Source organism: Hesperophylax consimilis, chromosome 3 (assembly GCF_061612785.1).
Source record: "Hesperophylax consimilis isolate HC1 chromosome 3, BYU_Hcon_1.0, whole genome shotgun sequence".
Lineage (NCBI taxonomy): Eukaryota > Metazoa > Arthropoda > Insecta > Trichoptera > Limnephilidae > Hesperophylax > Hesperophylax consimilis.
In genome coordinates, this window is record NC_142838.1 from 41,439,418 (window position 1) to 41,462,529 (window position 23,112).

The window sequence follows — 23,112 nt, forward strand, 5'->3', positions numbered from 1 at the left end:
AATCTTAGACGAAGAAGATAGTTTTTCTCTGAGAGAATCAGCTCCTGAAGACAAGGACAGCCAGTTTGGACGACACTCAAAGCGAAGATGAGAATAACTATGTAACTTAAGAGGCTTTCCCTTTACAAGAATCTGCTCCCATTGAAGAAGCCGACTCAAAATTTTAAAAGCTGACCTAGCACTTTATGCTGCTTATGCTTTGCAATCTGCCAACTCAGGGCGAAATAATCGTGTTCCTGGAAATACTCTTCGCGGTAAGAATGGACGCGGGATGTTTGGTCAACAAATAGGGGTCAATCATCTCACAGAACTTCAGCTATGAATAAAGTCCGCACCTCTCGAGGACCAGCTCAAATTACAAATTTAATCTACTGGGTACTATTCGATCAAATAAGCGGGAAATTCACAAAAAATTGAAGAACTTGAAATCTCGACCTGTTGGCAATTCTACGTTTTGTTTTGATAGCCTTCTGACACTTCTATCGTACAAACCACCTGCAAATATATTTTACCTTTTATCTTGGGATGAAAATGAAATAATCAATAATTTAAGTGGCAAACCAGACATGATTCATTTCTAGAACCAAACAAAAGGAGGAGTAGATAAATTTGATCAAATGTGCTCCTAAATGTGGTGCAGCCGCAAAACTAATAGATTGTCAATGACTGTATTCTATAGCATCTTGAGCATGGGTTTTGTCAATTCTGCTGTAATTATGGCCACAAAATGATCAAATAAACCATCAAACAAAAGAGAATTCATTAAACAACTCAGCACAGATTCGGTTAAGCCTTGGATGGAGATGAGACTTGAAACTCCGACTTATATAGACAAAAAGACAAAATATAAGCCGAATTCTCACAAAACCTACTGATTCAGGTAATAAACTTCAGGCACGAGAACCAGAGCCCAAAAAAACATAAATACTGAGCTTTTTGCTGCTAAAAAAAATATAATGTCAAAATTAGTGTGCTGTAAGTGCAAAAAGTCAGTATTTTCTGAGCACAAAGTTGATGTCTATGTAGATTGCTCTAAAATTAAAGCTTGTAATTAAAAGCATGATTACTTTTAATGTTTGCCCTATGAATAAGAAATTAATGTAAAAAAATATAAGTTTATTTAAAAAAAAATCATATATTCAAGTTGATTTTTAAGAAGATGATTTTTTTGTTTGAATATAAGCATAATGATTTGATTCGTTGTAGTAAATACCTGTGATAATAGTTTTCATTGATAAAACTGTGTTTTATTATTAGTTTATATACCAACCTTAACTTTCCATCAAAGAATAGGGCAATAGTAGGTATATTTTGGCCTAGAGGCTGTCATTTACATGTGCACGCCTCTGAGACGTATGTTAAGGCTTTATGTACTTATAAAATAGATTAGGCTTCTAGGGTTAAAAATGATTTAGCTAAATTACATTTTTCAATTAAATAGCGAATGTGAGACATGTTTGCAGAGTAGAATGTATTCCGATCGTAATGTATTGCAGAAGTTAGATCCATAGCGTTATTTTTGTTTTGAAAGTATGATGTTGAGTTTCGGTTTTTAAGTTATCAGGGAGAAGGTTAAAGATTTTAGGAGCTAGTTAGAAGAATTGTCTGTGCTGATGCAGTGTGTGGTTTAGATATTTTGTCGTGTCGGTTGGTTATAGTTCTGGGGGTGTAATTGTGATATAAGAGAGTATTTTCTTGTATTTCTACACAGATGGAGAAGTATCTATCTTGACAGCCACCCCCGATGATGATGTTGTATGACAATAGAGAGTGGCAAATATCACAGTGTTTTAAGTGTTGTAGGAGTAAGGATATTTCTAAGAGTTTAAAAAACATAAGAAAGCTTGTGATTGCAGGTAGTTATGCTGGCTAAGCGCTGATCCCAACGTAGATGATAGTCAGACCTTCAGATACTCGTGTCATAACTTTTTTAAATGTTTTTTTTCTGATTTGGTATGGTTCTACAGCCTTAAAGACATTATTTATAAGCTATACGGTTATGGTTCAATGTTGATTTTGTTTGGTAAGTTTTTAGATTCTCACGGCCAAAAGCATTTTTGTTGTTTGTTTTTGGGGTGTTATGCCGTGTTGCGCTAACTCCTTCTTTAGCCGACGTTTCGGACAGCGTTGCAGTGTCCATCATCAGGGCAGATCCGGTAGATCCGAAGATGTGTGATCTTCACACATCACACATCTTCGGATCTACCGGATCTGCCCTGATGATGGACACTGCAACGCTGTCCGAAACGTCGGCTAAATAAGGAGTTAGCGCAACACGGCATAACACCCCAAAAACAAACAACAAAAATTGATTTTGTTTGTTTTTAACACATATGTAGAGAAAAAAACACTGTAGCGAGAAGAAAGTTAATACTAACCCGTATAAGTTACATGCGTCAAAATGCCAAGAAAAATATAATTTAAAAATTTCAGTATTTTTCTTGCGCAGACAAGTGAAAAATCACGGGATATTATTTTGATTAATCTAAAATGGAAAATGAAGAAAGCACAGACCCTTGATAAATCCCGAAATCTTACTTAAGGTACTTGTCAAAATTAACCTTAAGGAATTAAAACAAAATAAATACAATAAATCACACTTTAACTATACGTCTGCAGTGATGAAGTACGCTGGAACGATGTCTGAAACATTGGATAAAGAAGGAGGTAGCGAAACACGCCATAATACCCAAAAAATAGATAATACTTTTTGTTGTGAACATCTCAAAATCATATCGAAAGGAAACACTTATTTCAAATATGGAATTTAAAAAATATTTTTAATTATAGGTAGGTACTTTATCGCTTTTTAAAATTCTTGACACATCATTAAAGATGATAATTATTAGAATAATTGATAGAATTGACAAGTTTCCGGATTCCACAACGTAATTCTAGAAGTCAGGATGGATTTATTTCAGTGCAGAAATTCTGGGACTAACTACTATGTGTATTAAATGGAGGGAAACAATAATACCAAGTGAGTGGACATCTTCAATTTATCTTTAAACAAATATAAAATGTTGTTAATGAAGCAATTTGGTTATGTACAATAAATAATGTATATTTCTTAATATTCATATTAAAAGCCCCGAAAATGGGCGTGAATTAATAAATAAATAACAATTATATTCTGTTAAAATACTTTGTTTTACAGGTAAGAAATGACACATATATTAAAAGCAAATCCAAGATAATTTAACCAGAGTTACGCAGACAGACGGACACGCAACCGAGATTAGTATTTTTGATGATGGCTTTTATACAATAAGGAAGTCTCAAAGCAACGCTGAGTTCACAATCTAATGACTGGTAGCAGCCACATCTGGGTTGACGCAATAGTGGAGGTCGCAAACTGCGGTACGGGAGCGGAAAGTTATTTAGTTACTTTATTACGGAAATCAATAAAACAAAATTTGATCGAGCGATAACCCAGTAGGAAAATAATATGATGGAAAAGTAAACAGTTTCAAATATCTGGGAAGTTGGCTTAATAATGGATGGATCCATAACCAAGACAATATAAAAATTGCTCAAATTACATAAAAATAAATGACAGGCAGATATTATTTCAATCTCCAACTTCATTACTGAATGGTCAAATGATTTATTTTCTTTAATATTTTGAGTAAGAAAGTTCTGTAGATCAACGAAAAATGAAGAAGTAGTCACTCCACTCTTGTAATATTATATATTTATTGTGAAAAACCATGAATCCAACCGGATTTCATAAACTTTACAATAAATAAAATCACATTAATTTCATCAGTTTACACGCAGCCTTGTATTAAAAAAAAACAATTATTTCAGTCTCTGAAGTTTAACTGAAAAAGTCAGCCTCAGAAGCAAGGTGGTTTAAGAGTGTTCTTTCTCTCCTAATGCATGGTCCTTGGTAGGATGGTTCTAGTTGTATCATCGTATGTCGAGAATCAGTTGATAGCTAATCTAGAGACAAGAATATCCAAGAACGGTAAAATTGTCTAACATTACGAACAACCGCAGACAATCGTGGAGAACAATTTATTAATGCAACTTTTCAGTAAACATTTGAGCAACAATTGATACCACAGAAAGCTAACAGAACCCACATCATAAGATCTAGAATTATTAGAGTGGTTCCTCTCAAAAATATTAGTCATTTTCTGGAAATACGAGTAGATGCAATGTCCAAGCGTAGACAAATTGTTCAACATTACGAAAAAAACAAACGGCTGGACTTTGGACAAATGTAGAAAACAATGAATGGAACATTTTAGTCAACAATTTTCACTAAAAAACTAACAGAACCAGAATCTAAATATCTAGAATTGTTAGAATGATTGATCTAAAAAATATCCATCATTTTCTGGACAAAGATGTAATGTCCAAGCAAGCATATAAAAGTGTCAAGCATTACCAAAAAAGCAAGCTGCAGTACTTTTGACAAATGTAAAAAACAATGGATGGAACATTTCAGTTAACATTTGAGCAACAATTGCAACTAAAGAAAGCTGACGGAACCAGAAACCAAAAGAACTGGAATAATTATTACAGTGATTTTTCTCAAAAACATGCGGCTTTTTTTGGACGTGGATGCATTCGAAAGGGTTATAGGTAAAATGATCACAAACAAAATGATCGTAAACATATTGATCGTAGGCAAATTATAAGCAAATGATTGTATGCGAATAATAAAAGATAATTTACGATCAAATACGCTTACGCTAAAATGATAATCACGTTCGGGTCCCCTCTGTCGTTGAGTACGTTTTAAGATACTGCTTTTTTTATAAAACTATTTTTTTTTTGAAAATTAATAGATAGGAAATATATTCTAAACGCATAAAAATGAAAAAAAAAACATATTTGTTTGTTAAAAAATCTATTTAATGATTTAAAAAAATAACATTAACATTATATCTCAAAACCTTGATTAAGATAAAGATCAAACTTTAAAATTGAGCTCCAAAAAATGCTTTTGTAAATTACTAACTTTTGGCAGTAACCCGAATACGATCAAAACGTCGGTTACCGATTGAAGGCAATAATAATAATAATAACATAGCATTTGTATAGAGCAGTTTAGTGTCATTTCCCTTCAAGTGCGGGTAACCTACCAATTTCAAGTAATGTAATAATAATGAGTAAGCGACAGGTTTGGGATCTCTGCCTTAGAAACTACAGAGCACAGTGGTAGATCTGAGAGGCTGCAAGCTAGACACTTTGTGCAGTAGCCTACTGCATGGGGTAGACACAGGCAGTACAGAAGTACGAGAAGTACAGACATTACTAACTACAGACACAGACTACATGGTACAGGGTGCACAGAGGGAGGCAGGGGGTGTCGTGAGATGGGGAGGTGGGGGCAGATTGAATGAGGAGAATACAAAAGCGGTCTCCGGCAGACGACCGGGCATTGTGCATTCACTTCTGTGGTCCAGGCACAGCCACCAAGGAATATGCTCTGGTTCAAACACTTTGAAACCCGATATTCACTTTTAAAATTAAAAATATACCTCATAATCTTTTCACATAGTCAACCGTACTAATTTCGATTGGATACGGATGTAAGTTATTTATATTTAAGATTAATAAAAACAGTACCGTACCATTAAAATAATTTACGTAAAACGGTTTGAAAAGTTTATATAACGTCTTTCAACAATAAAATTAGCGGTAAGCACCAGATTTTATTTTTCTGCACGATGAATTAGTAACTTCCCGAAAGATTCGTCTAGAAACATCTGAGATTTTAGTAATACATTAATCAGAAATAATTAAAATAAACCCCACGGAAAGATCAATTTGCTAGACCTGCTAGGGAAAATTCGACCGTAGGTCCGTCCATTACGCCGGGCCACGCGCCGAATATTTTTTAACACGATTTCATCACTTATGTCGTTAAGATACCCACTTTATTTTAGAGATTTGCCAGGGCAAATTCAATCGTAGGTCTGCCCAATACATTATACACCAGGGCCGAGCGTCGCATTTTTTGTGCACGACTTCTTCACTTACGTCCTTAAGATTCCTGTCCTTTTATTGACCTGTGTTAAGAGTCATTTTCAAAAATGGAACTGATTGTGCGAAAAATTTAGTAAAGACATATTGTAGGTAGGTACACGGAGAAAACTTACTGTCATAAAATATTGCTAATTTATTAAAATCTCTTTAAATTATACGTAATCTGGTTAATAACGGGAGTGAAGGCTTTCAACTAATGAATTGGTAGGTTTCCTGTCAAAATTTTTGTAAAAAAGTCGTCAATTATTGCTATTTTAGAACACGTGTTCATGAAATCATTACATTTTCGCATTTCTTCATTATATATTATCGGGACAAAAGCAGGAGCATGAACACGTGTTCCAATATATTAGAAATGTACTAAAATATAAACAAGAAACGGCTTACAATCCCGATTTTAACTGAATTTTGATAAATCAGCAATAGTTATTATTTTCCATGTATAATTTTATAATTTTAAAAGAATTTTTTTTTTTGAATTTGCGAAATTAGTACTGATTTATCGAGAATTTAGACTATCCCGTGATTTCTTCACGATTGTGCATAAGTTAAACATATTATTTTCGGTTATCTGTGCTGTGCTTTAGTCAGTCCAGAATTCATATGAATTCAATGAACTCGAATTTAAGTGTAATTTTTTTAACTGTAACAGATCGTGCGAAAAATTAGAAAGGTAAAGCTATAAAGTAGGTACCTAGGTACCTAACTATAATACAATATTATTAACAAAAATACTATTACGTGATTTTGCACAGGTCTACGCTAGTTCTGATTAATTTGAATCTCATTTTTGGAATAACGAACACCGATAATTAAAAAATATATATATATATTTTAAATAAATATTTACCTTCTAACTTAAATAAATAATACGTCTACTAAATGAAATGATGAAATATTTTACTAAAAGGTGCCGTAGAATGAAATTTCCATGTAAACAGTATTTAAATGAGGCATTTAGTTAGATTAGAGAGGAATGTATTGTTTAACTGTTTATTAAAGCCGATAAAAAACACAAGAAAATTTGCATATTTAAAATAAATCTCAAATTTAAAGCAAAAATTTGTTTACCAAAGCAGCGAAAACTTGCACAGGGTTCAGTCCGAAACAATCAGGAGTGAAATTAATTTTTGCTCGTATCGTCATTTTTAATAATAATAATAATATTTATTCCAGGATGTTAATATTTATTTAGCTATGAAATATCGATGCAACATAAAATTTATTTTTAATAAAAAAGAGTTTTTTAAAAAGACAGTTAAATGTAGCATTTAATATGTACAATATTGTCGAACTCGATAGAAATCTGATGTGAAATCATTCGGGAGGATTTGGAAACCCATAGTATAAACTACTGAAATAAAATACCTCGTAGTAATTATAGACCAACATTTGAAATGGAACTAACACATATGTGAACTTATGTTAAGTGTATTAGGAAATTAATTTATATATTTATTAGTTTAAGAAATATTCTTAAGTTTAAAAAAAGTATATTACGCGTTAGACCAGTCATTAATTCAGTATGGAATTATTGGATGGGTATGTGCATATGAAAAAATTGTAAGCCCTGTAGAGGTAGTACAAAAACTAATTAATAAAGTTATTTTGAAAAAACAACCTAAATTCCCTTCAGCAACATTGTTCTAATTTTTCCATGTGCCAAAAATTGAAGATATCAATAAAAAAGACTCAATATAACAAGTATTTTAAGATAATGCATTGAAGTAATTAAAACTTAATTCATCATTAAAACATACCAGTTCCTCTATTTTGTACACAACAAATGCACAGCAATTAAATTTACAAAGAGATAAAATATTTTAATAGTCTTCCCGAAGAATTTCATTGGTGTAGAAATACTAAAAAACATATTTAAAAAAAAAATAAAAATTGTCACAGAGGTTTGAAAACTGAACTTAATTTATTTTTGGAATAACTTAATGAGTAAAACCCATAGACATATGAATATTAGTAGACCTGCCCTAAGTGATTAAAAGCGTATTATCCCCACTCCCCATACCGGTTCCATTGAGCCGGCTGGGCTCGCGTACGGCCTCAAGTGATATTTGAAAACGTGACGTCATCATTCTTGTGCGAACTATGGTCGAGGCATCATCGGTTCATTTTACGAAATAACACGGCAAAATGTTTACTTGTACTATGAAAACTGGTAAAAATAGATGCGAAAAAAGAGAATAAACCCAATTGTCGTATTACATTCCATATATAAGCATTATTTTATTTTATTTTAAGCATATTCACATCGTATAATATGAATCAGTTGTTACTATCACATCGAGAAACGTCTGGACGCGAAACACAAAGCTGGTTGGTTGCTGGGAAGTAAATTATGAACATTTATAAAAGTGTCTTAACTAAATACTCTGAAACTAACTACGACTCTGAATATAGAAGCTGCCTTACTTTGCCGAATTTGGACTTCGCAAATTTATTCATAACGTGGCGAGTAATTTGCGCTCCCATGTAAAAATGTCTATTCATTTAAAGCAGATTTTACTTTTAAGAAGTAAATGGTGATATTATAATGCGAGATGCCTATTTACTGTCAGATTGATTTATTGACGAATCACAGTCATCTTCACTCCCTTCGTTCTTCAACAGTTGATTTTACCCCTCGCCTTTATCTTCTCGTCTATTAATTCCTATGTCTGTGGTAAAACCCCAAATTCTAATGTTTAATTATTGAAGACAATATTAGCGATTCTTAAACGAAAATTCGAAACAGAAAAAGATACGGAGCGCCACTCTAACAACTGAGCTAATGGGAGCATATCTCCTTCGGTCATACTTAACTGTATTTCTGTTTCATATTTTCGTTTAAAAATCGCTAATATTGTCTTCAATAATTAAATATTCAAATAACTACCATGAAACTCCCATCCCAAAAAAAGCTTGTGAACAATAATGTACCTAATTTAGTTACTAATTTTTGTCTAGTTAGTTAGTCTCTATACCAGCAACAAACACAAAAAAAACTAATTAATGATAACATTATTAAATTTGATTTAAGCTACGTTAAAAATAAATAAATTAATAAAATTGTACGAATTACAAATCCAAAATATACAAACATATATATATATTTTTTCCAATGTTATTATAATATCTTTCAACACTAATAAATCTAAAGGAAACGTGATACAGAACAAGACACATAAAAATATAACCGGTCTCAATTAGTAATCGAACGGAGGATTTCCGCCTTACCAGGATAAGGTCTCAACCAACTAAAAATTTAGAATCAACAATATCATCCTTCAACTAATTTTTCCCACATTTTTGGCTGCTATCTTTTTGAATGATTACACAGTTCTAACGAATTTATTTATAACCTAGACAGTGTCTCGGATAAACACATCAAACAAATATATATTATAAATTGGAAAGTGCATACAGATCAGAGTGAGAGCAGACTGTTTAATATTTATTGTCTAAATTGACCACAAATGAGAAATAGTGTTTCGCTAATGAGTGTTGACGAGTGAGTCAATGATTACTGCAGTAGCCATCGATCCTGTAATAATGTCAATTATTTTTGTGTTTTATTTTTAAATTTTGTAACTAGCTTTGCATGGAATTTTAGCACTGTGCCGCGGGTTGAACGGGGTACGGCAGACGACACGACAGTGGGACGTGACAATACTGCCAACCACATAGCGTTCACACGTCGACCAAACGTCGGCCACACGTCGGTCACACGTCGGTCGGCATCGGCGTCGGTAGTCGGAATAAATCTGAACCGTAGTACTGCGGAAAGGGGGTGCCAGCTTTTTCAGAAAAGCAAATTTGTCAACTACATAATTAAATTTTCAGCGTGATTTCGCGTGTGAAATGGGCACATAAAAATAGCCGTAAAACGTACGAACACAAAATATTTTATCATTTTTTTCCCCAAGCATTGGCGTCCTGAAAAACTCTCCCAAAGTTGAAAGTTGAAATGATAAAACTAAAAACCTTGACAATTCGGAAAAGTGAAAACAGTAAGGAATCAAATGCCCCGGTAATTTTTTTTATTCTGAAGAGAATTTGCGTAATATGATATATTATGAAATTGTTATTTTTGCGTTAGTTGAAAACGTTACTCATAATCTACCTACCGGAATACGGCAGTATTACTAGCTAGTAGACAGTTTTTTAAACGGAATATAATAATTTTAAAAGGAATAGAAACGACTTGCGAACTTAGTAAGACAGAGATAGCAGACATTGTTAACAATCTGGTTGATTTGAAAAATAACAATTTTTCGCGTAACGAAAATGTAAAAAAACAGTAATACCCATTTGCAGCACTATCGGAGAAATATTTCAAATCGTAATATCGATTATCACGATCGAATTTGCCGGATTTCAAGGCAATTGAAAACAAACTGGGACAATGACATTACAAATGTCATCCGAAGAAATGAAAAGTTAGCAACAAAACGCGTAATGCGAAATGATCATTGTATAGCTAACCAACGCTACAGCCAGCGGCGTATTATAGAATCTTTATAAGTAAGACTGAATAATATGTAAGCGGATAGTTTTAAAACTGTGAATCTTAAAAAAAGGTATTTGCATAAATAAATATCAACTCTGAACACATGCATGCAGTTCTGACCGTTAGAGTTTTGAAAAAAAACCGAACTTTGTTGTCAAAACGTTTTTTTAGAAAGATAAAATTTTAATTAGCTGACCCTACGTATTCCAGAATTTCCTATTACGAGGTACGACTGATGATACATCTCAAATTCATATTAAAAATCCTTTATATAGGTAACTGACACGCCTTAAAACAGGTCACCACAGCAAAAAAGGTAACACGATAAAATATAAGCAATTTCACGGTGAGCAGTTTTTTTATGTGGCATAAAAATTCATCCCAAATTTATTGCATATTAAAATCTCTGATACATTTTTACACACCGGGGAAGAAGAGTTATAGGTCAGAAAGATGTATGACAAACACAACAAAACACAACAGTCCTGAAATAAATACCTACACAAAAGCTGAAACAATATTTATTTTCTGTTTTTAAATAGATTTTTACCGATGCCAACTCACCCATTAAAAATAATGCCAGTGGAACATGATAAGCAAAAGAGCTGTATTTTTTAAACATCAGACAATCTACTTCTTTCTATTTACTCTTCATTAAGTTTTCACTCTACACTTGATTAGTATTAGTGGCACGCCACTGGTAGCAAATCACCTATAGATGGAGCCACACGCTCTCCCCCCCTACTGCAGTGCAGGCAGATTCGAAATATATATTCGTTAAATAGTGGATATTTCAAATGAATAAAAATATGAAAATACCGCTCAAGAGTTCCAACTGCTCCGTCTGGAGCCAGTGAGACTACCGCATCCCCATTCGGGGTATATTGTGAGGCTGAAGGTAGTGGAGAAGAGATATATATGAACCAGAGGAAGGTGTGGAAGTATCTGGCTATTCAGATCTGGTAACCAAACACGGCTAAAGCCATTTCAAGCGATGTTTAGATTCAGAATGGTGATCTTTCACCAGAGCGAAATAACACAAACTAATAAAATAAAATTGACTTGCGCATGCCGGGATTTGAACTCGTGACCTCCGGACTCGTGGCTAAGGATCATGAATTTTAAACTTAACATTACTTTAGAACACATAAATTACCAGTCATTATTGAATCTTTTAAATATTCCGACATTAGAAAACAGAAGAAAAATAAACGACCAAACCCTTTTATTAAAATTATTGAACTCTAAATTCGATTGTTGTGAACTCCTGCATTTAATAAATCTACACATACCTACACGAACAACTAGGCAATTATCAAAATTTTACATACATACATCTCATTCCAACGAAAGTTTTCAATTTGACAATAATTTGAATTTGGCAAACTTTAAACGGAGTATGTTCGAACTATTTTTACCTAATTTGTAAACTATTGTTATACTTTCTTATTATCATTATGGTTGATTTGGAGGATTTTGGCAGATTTTCTATTTTTCGTATCACTTATTTGTACTCTATCCATATCTATATTTTTTAAACTCTTATATTTTATGTAACATATTTTGTCAACTCTGATATTTTCTTATGTAACCTGTATTTTGTTAACACTGATTTTTTAAATGTAATCTGTGTAACTAAAAAAATAAAGATGTCCATTATTATAGGTAAAAGCCCTATGGGCGTTTAAATAAAATAAAATAAAAAATAAATGATGACCCAACCACGGAGGCTGTTAATAAAAAGATTTTTTCAAAATTAACAATCGTAAAAACTTAATATTATTATATGTTACTCGACAGTAGCTTTCTAGTATTTCTGGGAGTGCCACCACGTAAAGGTCACGTGTTTAATGTTTATGCAGATACACCTACATCATTCTATGTTTTCAGTGGCTGGCGTGGTGGTGTGTTGTGTATGTATAGCATAATAAGTGGTAGTGGCTAATTATTATGCACACATATTGACGCTAATGGAGATTCTAGGGGCGGACTAGTGTAATTGCCACAATTTATAGTAATTTGTGGGTAACATTTAACGACACTTAAACAGAAAAGGGATACCGGAATTGGGTGGTGGCAACATGTTGCCAGACAACTTAATACTCCTGTAACGGGTGTCACAAATTAACCTCACGACTTATATTGGCCGCCATTTAGTTTTGTCTCGATTTTGTCAAATCTTATCGTGTGCTTTGTAATAATAATACTATTTGGATGATTTATATAGCGCCGTTTTTGAGCAAAATCACCTCAATGTTATGATATGAACATAATAATTTAGTAGATCATACCATCATCATTTAGTGAATAATCACGAAGTAAAATTTGCATTTAAAATTAAATAGAACCCTATTTATTTTTCGGAATGACTTTATTGAGTAAAACCTCAAATTGTTATATTTAAATATTGAAGACAATATTAGTGATTTCTAAACGAAAATCTGAAACAGAAAAATCAGAAAAGGAAACGGTCACATCTGGGACTCGAACCCAGGACCCTTGTCTTTCCGTGACAGTGCTCTACCAACTGAGCTAATGGGACCCTATTCCCCTCGGTAATTTTTTACTGTATCATACTTCGAATAAGAACCACTAACATTGTCTTCATCTTTTTCACCGCACATTTTTATTGGCAACTATCTTTATGTATGATCGCAAGATTCAACCCAAACTAAATGCAATCCAGACAGCGTCTTTTTAGATAAACCTATCTTTTTTTTTTTTTTAATGTGCGACATCTGTTGACTTTTCTGCGAGTCTAGAATGAATATTTATTTTTCGGAATGACTTTATTGAGTAAAACCTCAAATTGTAATATTTAAATATTGAAGACAATATTAGTGATTTCTAAACGAAAATCTGAAACAGAAAAATCAGAAAGGGAAACGGTCACATCTGGGACTCGAACCCAGGACCCTTGTCTTTCCGTGACAGTGCTCTACCAACTGAGCTAATGGGACATAAAGATAGTTGCCAGTAAAAATGTGCGGTGAAAAAATGAAGTCAATGTTGGTAGTTCTTATTCGAAGTATGATACAGTTAAAAATGACCGAGGGGAATAGGGTCCCATTAGCTCAGTTGGTAGAGCACTGTCACGGAAAGACAAGGGTCCTGGGTTCGAGTCCCAGATGTGACCTTTTACTTTTCTGATTTTTCTGTTTCAGATTTTCGTTTAGAAATCACTAATATTGTCTTCAATATTTAAATAGAACCCATTTAGAAAAATACTTTAATGCTAACCTTAATTATTATTAGCTGTACCCCGCCACGCATTTGATGTGGCTCAGTACTTTTGTACAGAAACAATAGCGCGAGTTGCTTTTACGTCCAACAAATGGCGTTGTTTTTAAAAACAAGCATTTTTGACATAATAATTTTTAATGTTTTTTCTGTAGAAAAAAAAACATGTTTTTAACTGTCACAGGTCCCAAAAAGTCATATTTATACATGTCACAGGTGATATCTATATTATATAGGTATATAAAAACACACACGTATTCGAATGCAACGTTTTGTCAACGTTGTTTCAAAGCAATCCGTGAAGAACTTTCGGAGATTTAAGATATTGAACAAACGAACATTTACATTTTTATTTTTAAAGATTTTTAATGTACGTTATTATAGGCTTCTTGTAACTATTATATATTAATATTCCGTTGAACCGTTAAACAGTATTATTTAATTGAACACATCTACAATTTCTGAGAAAGTATTGCCAACTTTATGCAATCTTTGTACAAGCGAATATCTAAATGACTCAGACCTGATAATGTTCTCGTTGGTATGTTAAAGGTGATTAGTCTCAGTAAATGAGGGCTGTCTATAAATATTTACAAAATATTTTATTGAAGATAATGTTTCCAAATAGAATTATCTCTGATGAAGCTGATACTATGTAACTGGAGGAAAAAATTTTCCAAAAATCTTTATTCTGTGATTTATTTTATAAATCTGCTTCTTTTATATAGTGGAGTGGAGGAGTCAAAATTATTGATTTTGGGCCAATAATCCAATGCCCACAAAATAGCAAAATAACATTAATATTATTAATTTTCTCGATATTATTATCTCCTTATTTAGCCAGACAATTACGGTGTCCATCATCAGGGCAGATGTATTAATATGATGGATACAGTTGATCTTTATGTATTATCCTGTCCGAAACGTTGGATAAAGAAGGAGGAAGCGAAACACGGCATAGTAACCCAAACATTAATCAAAATAATACTTTTGGCCATGAAAATCTCAAATCACACAACTGAAGAACATTTAAGAAACAATAAATTATTTGATCTTCGGATTTTATACATTTGACATTGAAACAGATAACATTATCAAAGTGATTTATTTTTGGGGTATTATGCCGTGTTGCGCTACCTCCTTCTATAGCCAACAGTGTCCATCATACCGTGACACATCTGCCCTGATGATGGACACTGTAATGGTGTCCGAAACGTTGGCTAAAGAAGGAGCAGCGCAACACGGCATAATACCCCAAAAATAAATCACTATAATACTTTTTGCCATGAAAATCTCAAATCATATCTGATAACATTTTGAGTATTTCTTTTGCAAATATGTATCCTCGTAATAATTATAATAATTATTTGCTATGAATATTTGGTCAGCCTGTATTTCTATCAAAACCTTTTGACAGTTTTATAGCTATTTTAGTAGGGTAAGAGCATTCAAGTTAATTATGACAATATACTAATACAGTAGGTACATTCCGTAAAACCAGACTGCACGATATGAACTGAAATAGTAGAAAAGTAGAAAAATTATGAATTATGTATGTAACATTTACAGTTAAAATAATACACCTCACAAATCAAAGTACTTACTACATGAATAAGCTTGTTATGGGACAATAAAGTCAGGTGTTTGACTTCGTTAGTGTAGAGCGAGCCAGATATATAATAGTAGTATAAAAGATCAAGTATTAGCTTCATCTCATAATTCTCCTGTCTGGAACCCACATTATAATATACATGGTACAAGCTGTTGAAAGAATACAAAACAAATTCTTACGTTTTATAAATTTTAAAATGGGTATTCCGGCAAATATGTTGAACTACAACACTGTTAAATTATATGAATATGCTCAAATTATAAGACAGAAGAATTTTCAGCAGATATTTTGGGACAAACTACCATATGTATTCCTCTTTGACCAGAATACTAACGGAGAGAAACAATTGTACCAAGTCAGTAGACATCTTCAATTTATTTTTAAACAAATATAAACTGTTGTTAACGAAGCAATTCAGTTATGTACGATAAATAATGTATATTTCTTAATATTCATGTGTAAACGCCCCGAAAAAGGGCGTTAATTAATAAATAAATCTCTTTCTTAGATCCCAGCTCACAACTAGATAGCACGGTCCGTAATCTTTGTACTCGGTCAAACAATAAACTAAAGTAATCTAAAGTCAGACAATATTATAACAAGTTATTTAAGTGAGGGTAAATAAATTAGAAAACGGCAAAGAAACTTTCTTTTCAATTAACAAGCATTTTCGCTAATCTTTTAAAAACAATACATTACTTGCTGTGCCAATCACATAAGTTATACGGAATTATAGCTTGGGGTAATGATTTTTCTACTGCCCTCGATCCCATCATTAAAGCTCGGAAAGTAAATATAATTTGAAACTCTCTCATTCTACCAGCACCGATCTGCTATTTTCCACACTATTAGCTATTTGCAAGAAACACTGTTTTTGCACTAAAACACAATACAAATTAATTCAACCTCCACATAATATACAATATCCGAGTCAAAAATAAATACTACATCTGGACAAAGATATTTGAAATACATATATATACCTGAAAGCAACAGTGGGATATCTTAAAAAATACTTTTCTTAGATACTATTTGATCAACAGTAGAATCTCAGTGTTGCTCTGAGTAACCAGAAACTTCTACACTGAGATTTCAATTGTAATACAGGCATAATTTTTTTAAAGCAATAATACTGTGGTGCACCATGTAGAAAATCATGATTTTACATGGAACAAAGCATACTCAAAAGCAATATTTTTTCAGAGATATCTCACTGTTGCTCTGAGGTAGCGAATATCATGAAAATTACACAATAAAATACCAGCTAGGCTTAGACAAACCGAAACACTGATTAAATTTAGACACGAAATGAAGAATTTAATTATTAAAATAGGTCGCCCTATTATTGTAAACTACTGTTAAACATAATACTTAAGTAATATCAGTTTACGTATAATTTAACCACTACAATAGCTTGACACCTAATAATATAATAACTAACAAGTCGTCGACTTACAAAAACCGCTCTGGAAACTTCTGCTGAAGTTATTTTGGAGTATTATGCCGTGTTGCGCTACCTCCTTCTTTAGCCAACGTTTCGGACAGCTTTACAGTGTCCATAATCAGGGCAGATGTTTAAAGAATGTGTTGAAGTGTGTACTTATGTATGTAGATTAAATATGTATGTACAATCTACAGATTGTTTTGCACAATGACTCATATATTACCCGTTATTGACTATTTTATTTCACCTTTTCTTTTTGCATTTTAATATTATTTTCATTGGATTAAACTTACATGTCTTATTTGTTTTAAAAAATCTGCCTCAAAAACTTCAAAGAAATTATGTATGACTGTATATATGAGTACCTCCAACGTTTGTCTATGCACTGAATTTTCCAGTGAAACAGGTATTGTAAAATCAATTAGAATTATATTTATTAAGATAAATAAAATACATATTTAAATAAAAAGTATATAATACACTGAAAAACACATCCCTACCTCTAAATCTACCTCTTGAAATCATTATTTGGGCTCAAACCTATGAGAGACTGATTGATATATTTTTCTAAAGAATCTGAAGAATATGACATATCCGAATGTTTTTTGGATTGCACTATAAATATTTTCCACAGACGCACTCAATCTTTGTCTAGTTTATTTTGACTGTGGATTATCTACCTTACAGATTCTCAATTGTAATGCATCCACATTCCGTGTAACGTGAGAAATCATAATTAAAATAAACGAATAAAATTTACTCAAAAGAACTAAGGAATTAAGATATATGTTTGTACGTGGTACGATTCATTTTCCAAACATCAGTAAAACTTAACAAATCTCATAATACCGCCACAATCCAACTATAACGTTCTGAGTAACCCGCATTAGGAGTGTTCAACTTTTTTTTATTTATTTGTATTAACATAAATTAAAACTTATGCATGCATAATAAATGCTGGAATCGCAAATATTGTATGATATATCAGTTTGTGGTTTTATTGTGGACCGTAATCGACAGTTGACACATCTATTTGGGTAGCTGTGATTAATGGTTCGAATTGAAAAGGAGTTATGACTTACCCTTGGTATTTTCAATTGATATTATGGTCTTGAGGGAGACACTGTTATCACTGCACAAGCTGGCGTAATAGCCTCGAATTAAACACACTGAAGGAACATGTCCATTTTACAGGTTTTCTTAACAGACTGACAATGAATAATAAATTGTTGCAATGTCACTGATGTAGGTCCTCCACACTGTCAGACAGGGACAGGTAATAATTGGGTGGAGAAATGGAGGAACATATTTATTTATTTATTATTTATTTATTTAACGCACAGAGGGCTTTTAGATGTAGGTGGTACAATTTTAATGACAGTGTTAATGTTAAAGAGAGATGCATATAGTTGTGTCAAAACATGCTTCTTGAATATATGATTTTTTTTTATTTGAAAAATAATTTGTCATTTTAAATATATTTGGGTTGTGGTTTTTTAGATTCCAACCAGCCAGTAACAACCAGCCAAAGTCATGAGACGTACTCTGCCATAAAGCAAACTGAGGGTGTGATGCTTTGTAATTCTTCCACGATAACCGTATGCTTTTAAAAGCAATACTTCCAAGTAGTAAAATATGAATGAATTGCATTTTATTTAAAGCCTAAATATAAAACGTTTCTTGGTAATATTTGAGCAATACAACAATAAATCGTATAACTTAAAAATAGCACTATCTAGAGATATGACAGTCTTACATTATTATAAATACTAAGCAGATCGGCATTAGCAGCTAAAAACCTTTTTTTTATTTGTTGCGGGTGTTTGGAGTGCAATAGGCACATTTAGTCAAATTGCGAATAATTTTCACAGCAATTCAAATTCACACAGAATATTTTCCGTTAACGTTGAATTTGGTCTTCAATTAGATTTCAAAATCACAATAGAGGAGTCTGTGAAACATTGTTTTCTAAACAAGATAAAAATCATATTGTTCCTTTATCCTTTCTGGTAATATCCATTATTGCATTCTCACAAGATAACATAACTGAACAATGTGTGTGTATGTAGGAAATGGGTTTGATTTAAGGTGTGTATTAACTCTTGTAAAGCACTTGTCGTAGCTTCGTGCCCGGAGATGTAAGTTTAGACGTCTGTAAGTCTGCTGCCGCGATACAGAGATAAATTTAAAATATCAGGTGCACATATTCCGTGCAGGGATATTGCCAGAGGGGAAAACAATAATACACTATAAAGTCTTGGATACGACCACATGGGACTTACTATGATCATAATTGTAACGAACGTACGACTGGTTTGAGAGAAACAACATGGAATAATGTTGTACAAGCGCGTGGAAGATTATCCAGTCTCTTTTCGTCATCCGAGATAAGACATTGTGTTAATTACGGTATTTTGACTCTTGCATTCCTCCATCCGCCACATCATGTTTATATACCATTTCACAAAAGGCAAAGACATCACAATAATGGAACGGTTTTTTTTATTTTTTATTTCTTGCTAGAGCAATCCCGATGAGTTACAAAACTCATTGTAGGACGGGAGGAGGGAGACGAACTTACAAACATAGGTGGAAGTTATTAGGTACAATTTTACATTGGTATTTTGATATCAAAATTATAAGTTTTCCATACGATACAGTAAAAAAATAGAAAAATGGATGTTAAGTAGTACAAACAAGAAAAAACAAAAAAGGAAACAGACAGCGATATACACATAAACACAAAGTCAAGGTAAGAATTTATAAAAAGGTAAAGGCAATAATAAAAGCAAATTTTTCATTGGAACAACTTTTCTTTAATAAATTTTGAAAGTTATCCCATCAATTTAATATATGAAGATTGAATAAGAAGATAATACTAATAAATGTAAACGAAACAGAACAAGACACAGAAAAATAAAAATATAACTGTCTCAACTGAGAATTGAACCCAGGATCTTTGTCTTACTGGAACAAAGTTCGGTAAAAATAGTTGCAAGATAATATATAATAATATAATATATCTAGACACAAGCGCCAGCTTCTATAAAAGAGGAACATTAAAGAATCAAAAGCAGTGAAAACTAATTGTATGAATTATTTTATTTAACATTATTGATTATACTCAAGTAATAAGTAATACTATTATATTGTAAATTGATTAATTATTTAATAAATAATTACATTGTTAATTGTTAATTCTGAATTTGGTAATATGAGATCGACAAAAATGACGTATAATATTTAGGTCCCAGTGGTCGAGTGGATAAAGACCCTGTAATTCTTGTTCTGTTTGATGTTTTCTTTGGATTTATTAGTATTATATTCTAAATCAATAACGTACTGTTAATGTACTGTAATTTACGTCTGCATTTTTTTGCAGATACATAAAATAATTTTACATTTTTGACACGGTATCGCTTTCCGGTCATTAGGAGTAGTATTACTAGAGTTGCTTGTAATATAGAATTCACCTCTCCGAAACAATCGTTTAATTAATGAGCGGATTAGTATTACCAAAGTACGTGATAGAATGTAATTTGTTTCATATATTTTTCGGAAACCAATTCAGTCGGATAAATAAATTAACTTTTCGGTTAGACATATTTGTCCAAATAAAGTTTCGTTAAAACTAATTGCGTACATAAATCAACATGTTATTTAAATGCTTTACCTATTTTGACAAATCAGTCGCTCTTTTTCAAAACGTATTTATTACGTTGAAAAATTACATGTACTCGACCGTATAATTAAGGTTTCGTGACGAAGTATAATGTACAAACAAAGGATTTTGACAAATCATACCTAAAAAAACGTTTTTTGAGGGTTTTTTCGCCAAAAAAGCTCACGCTCGGAGATTGACCTCGAGATTTCAAAAGAAACGCTGGATTTTTTTTTTCATTCAGCGGAAAATTATATTTTAATTATTCTTATTTTTCCGAACTCCTAAGAATGGTGCTTTTCTAAAATTTATACAGAAGTACATTGGCTAATGAATTTTATGAAAACAATTAAAATAAATAACGATGTACGATGCACAGAAGGGGTATACCATTATTACCAGGAGGGTAGTTTAATTATATCTAATTGAATTTAACTTTTGTATTCGGGAATTGATGAATTAATGCAAATCTTGAAAGTGGAAATTAAACCACTTTCCGGCATCCGATCGAGCTGAATCTCGACGGATAGACTTGTTGTCGATGACAACACATTTTTTTAACTTTTGGTGGCAGTCAAATTCATACAAAAGTTCAAAATAGAGGCATGCGAGCAAATTGAATTGTAGTAGGTATTCTAAGATAATTAATATGCAGAAAAAAACTAGGAATGTTAAGTGTGAGACAGCGAATAATTTACAATACCCTAATATTTATATTTAAGCTTTACATGGTTACCCGACGAGAAACTGTGAAGATTTTAGTCTTCCAAAAACAAATTTGTCGGGAACCCAAAATAATCTCTATTTTAAAGGATTTAAATTTTTTAATGAATTACCGACAGACGTTAAAGAAGTTAAAAGCTTTGCTGCTTTTCGTGGGTTATGACTAAATACTATAAATAATATGTTTTAGATGTATTGTAAAGTGTCCTTAATGTTATAAAAATAAGTTGTTAAAAGGTTTATACTAGATATGAAAATGTAATTTTTTATAAATAATTAAAAATTTTAAAAAAATACACGCAGACATAAATGCATTTCTATAAAATCGGATGATATTACAGCGGTCAATATACGAAATAAATATCAGTCCCATCCTATTTGGCAAGGTTGGTAGAGTTTTCGACTCCAGTTCCTGCGTAGAAAAGTTAAATACTCATTGAAACAATTTTTTTATGTTTTAAAGACATTTTTGAAAATCTGTATTTCAATTTCGATTTTGTTTTCTAGGATGAAAGAACGTAACAGAATCTTGGAAGCGGAAATTAACTCACATCCCGATACCGATCGATCTTAAACTCGGCAGATAGAATAGTTTTTGATGACAACGCATTTCATGGTGGCATTCATGCACACACACGTTTTTTCTGAAATTGGATGACATCATATTTAAAAATTTAGAACAAAGTTACGAAATAACTTGTCATTACTATCCAATTAACAATTGTCTTAGTTGCTAGCGGTGTTGACTCCAGTCCTGTGGAGGAAAGTCAACAAAAAAATATGTGTGTGTATCTTAAGATACATCTATTGATAAAAATATAGTAGAGTCAAAAAAATATGTGTGTATATTTTAAGATACATCTATCGATAAAAATATAGTAGAGCCAAAAAAAATATTTTTTATGGGTTGGTTTAATCAAGTTAACAAACACTGTTCATTCGAAACGTTCTGATCGTCTCTAAAATTGTTTTTTTTTTAACTTTAATGATTCTGGTGCAAATGCATATTTTTTTTAATACTTTCAGCGTGTAATATTTCACCTTTTCGGGTGTTTATATAATTCCTTTTTGTTTAATACAATATAGAATTTTCTTCTCTCTTGGCTATGATCGATATTTATTTTTTTCTAAAGGCTTTACATATGTGTTCGTAGGGTTGGAAAATTCCACCCCTTCAACACATAAGCCTCCATGAAAATTGGACCCTTAATTTCTTTGATAACTACAGAAAGCTACTTAAAGCTCTCTTGTACTATATATCTTTATAGACATATGTACTTAACTAATTTAATACGTTATCTACGGCCTTGAACGCAAATATTTTCGTATTTATATTGTAATTAAATTCCATCAAACGTTGTGTAAATTTTTTGATTTATGATATAGGATTTTAATTACTTTCATTTTGTTTTAGTTGATGGATTTTATAAGGAGTGACCACCCCCTCCACTTCTGGTTGAATTTGACATTGTGTGGAAATAGGTCATACTCATACGTACAAAATTATTATGACACTTAGATTTGGCCACTTTTGATATGATCACATAACTAGTATGTGCGACTTAATTGAACCATAATTAACCGAATAGGTATCTTGAGTGAGCTATTCATCTCTGACGTACGTAGTTAGGTATTTTAGGATGTTTTCTTGTTGATATTATTTTGACTTCTAGCCAGTGTATAAAACACACATGAATATGCTTGTTGTGATTTGGTGTGAAAACGAGCTTTGAGAAACCTGCCCTTATCAGACACGATGTTTTATTTATTTTAGAGTTCGGCTGGAATGCAGTTCGTGTAATTAAGAGGACTTTGACCTATTTTAAGGTCTTATGAATTCTATGTGGGTTATATTTGTATCTGATATCAGTTACGTAATATCTACATCAGCTGATAGTTTAGAAGACCAATCGTACATTATCGTT

General features: G+C 32.2%; 1 protein-coding gene and 1 pseudogene across 1 annotated transcript in view; both read right to left on the minus strand.

The window, feature by feature from the left end:
- The window catches only part of alpha-Catr (alpha-catenin related), a 344,431-nt gene that overhangs the window by 246,135 nt on the left and 75,184 nt on the right, over positions 1 to 23,112 (minus strand). The window lies entirely within an intron of this gene.
- LOC149425515 (uncharacterized) overlaps positions 5,286 to 23,112 on the minus strand; it is a 62,298-nt pseudogene continuing 44,471 nt past the window's right edge.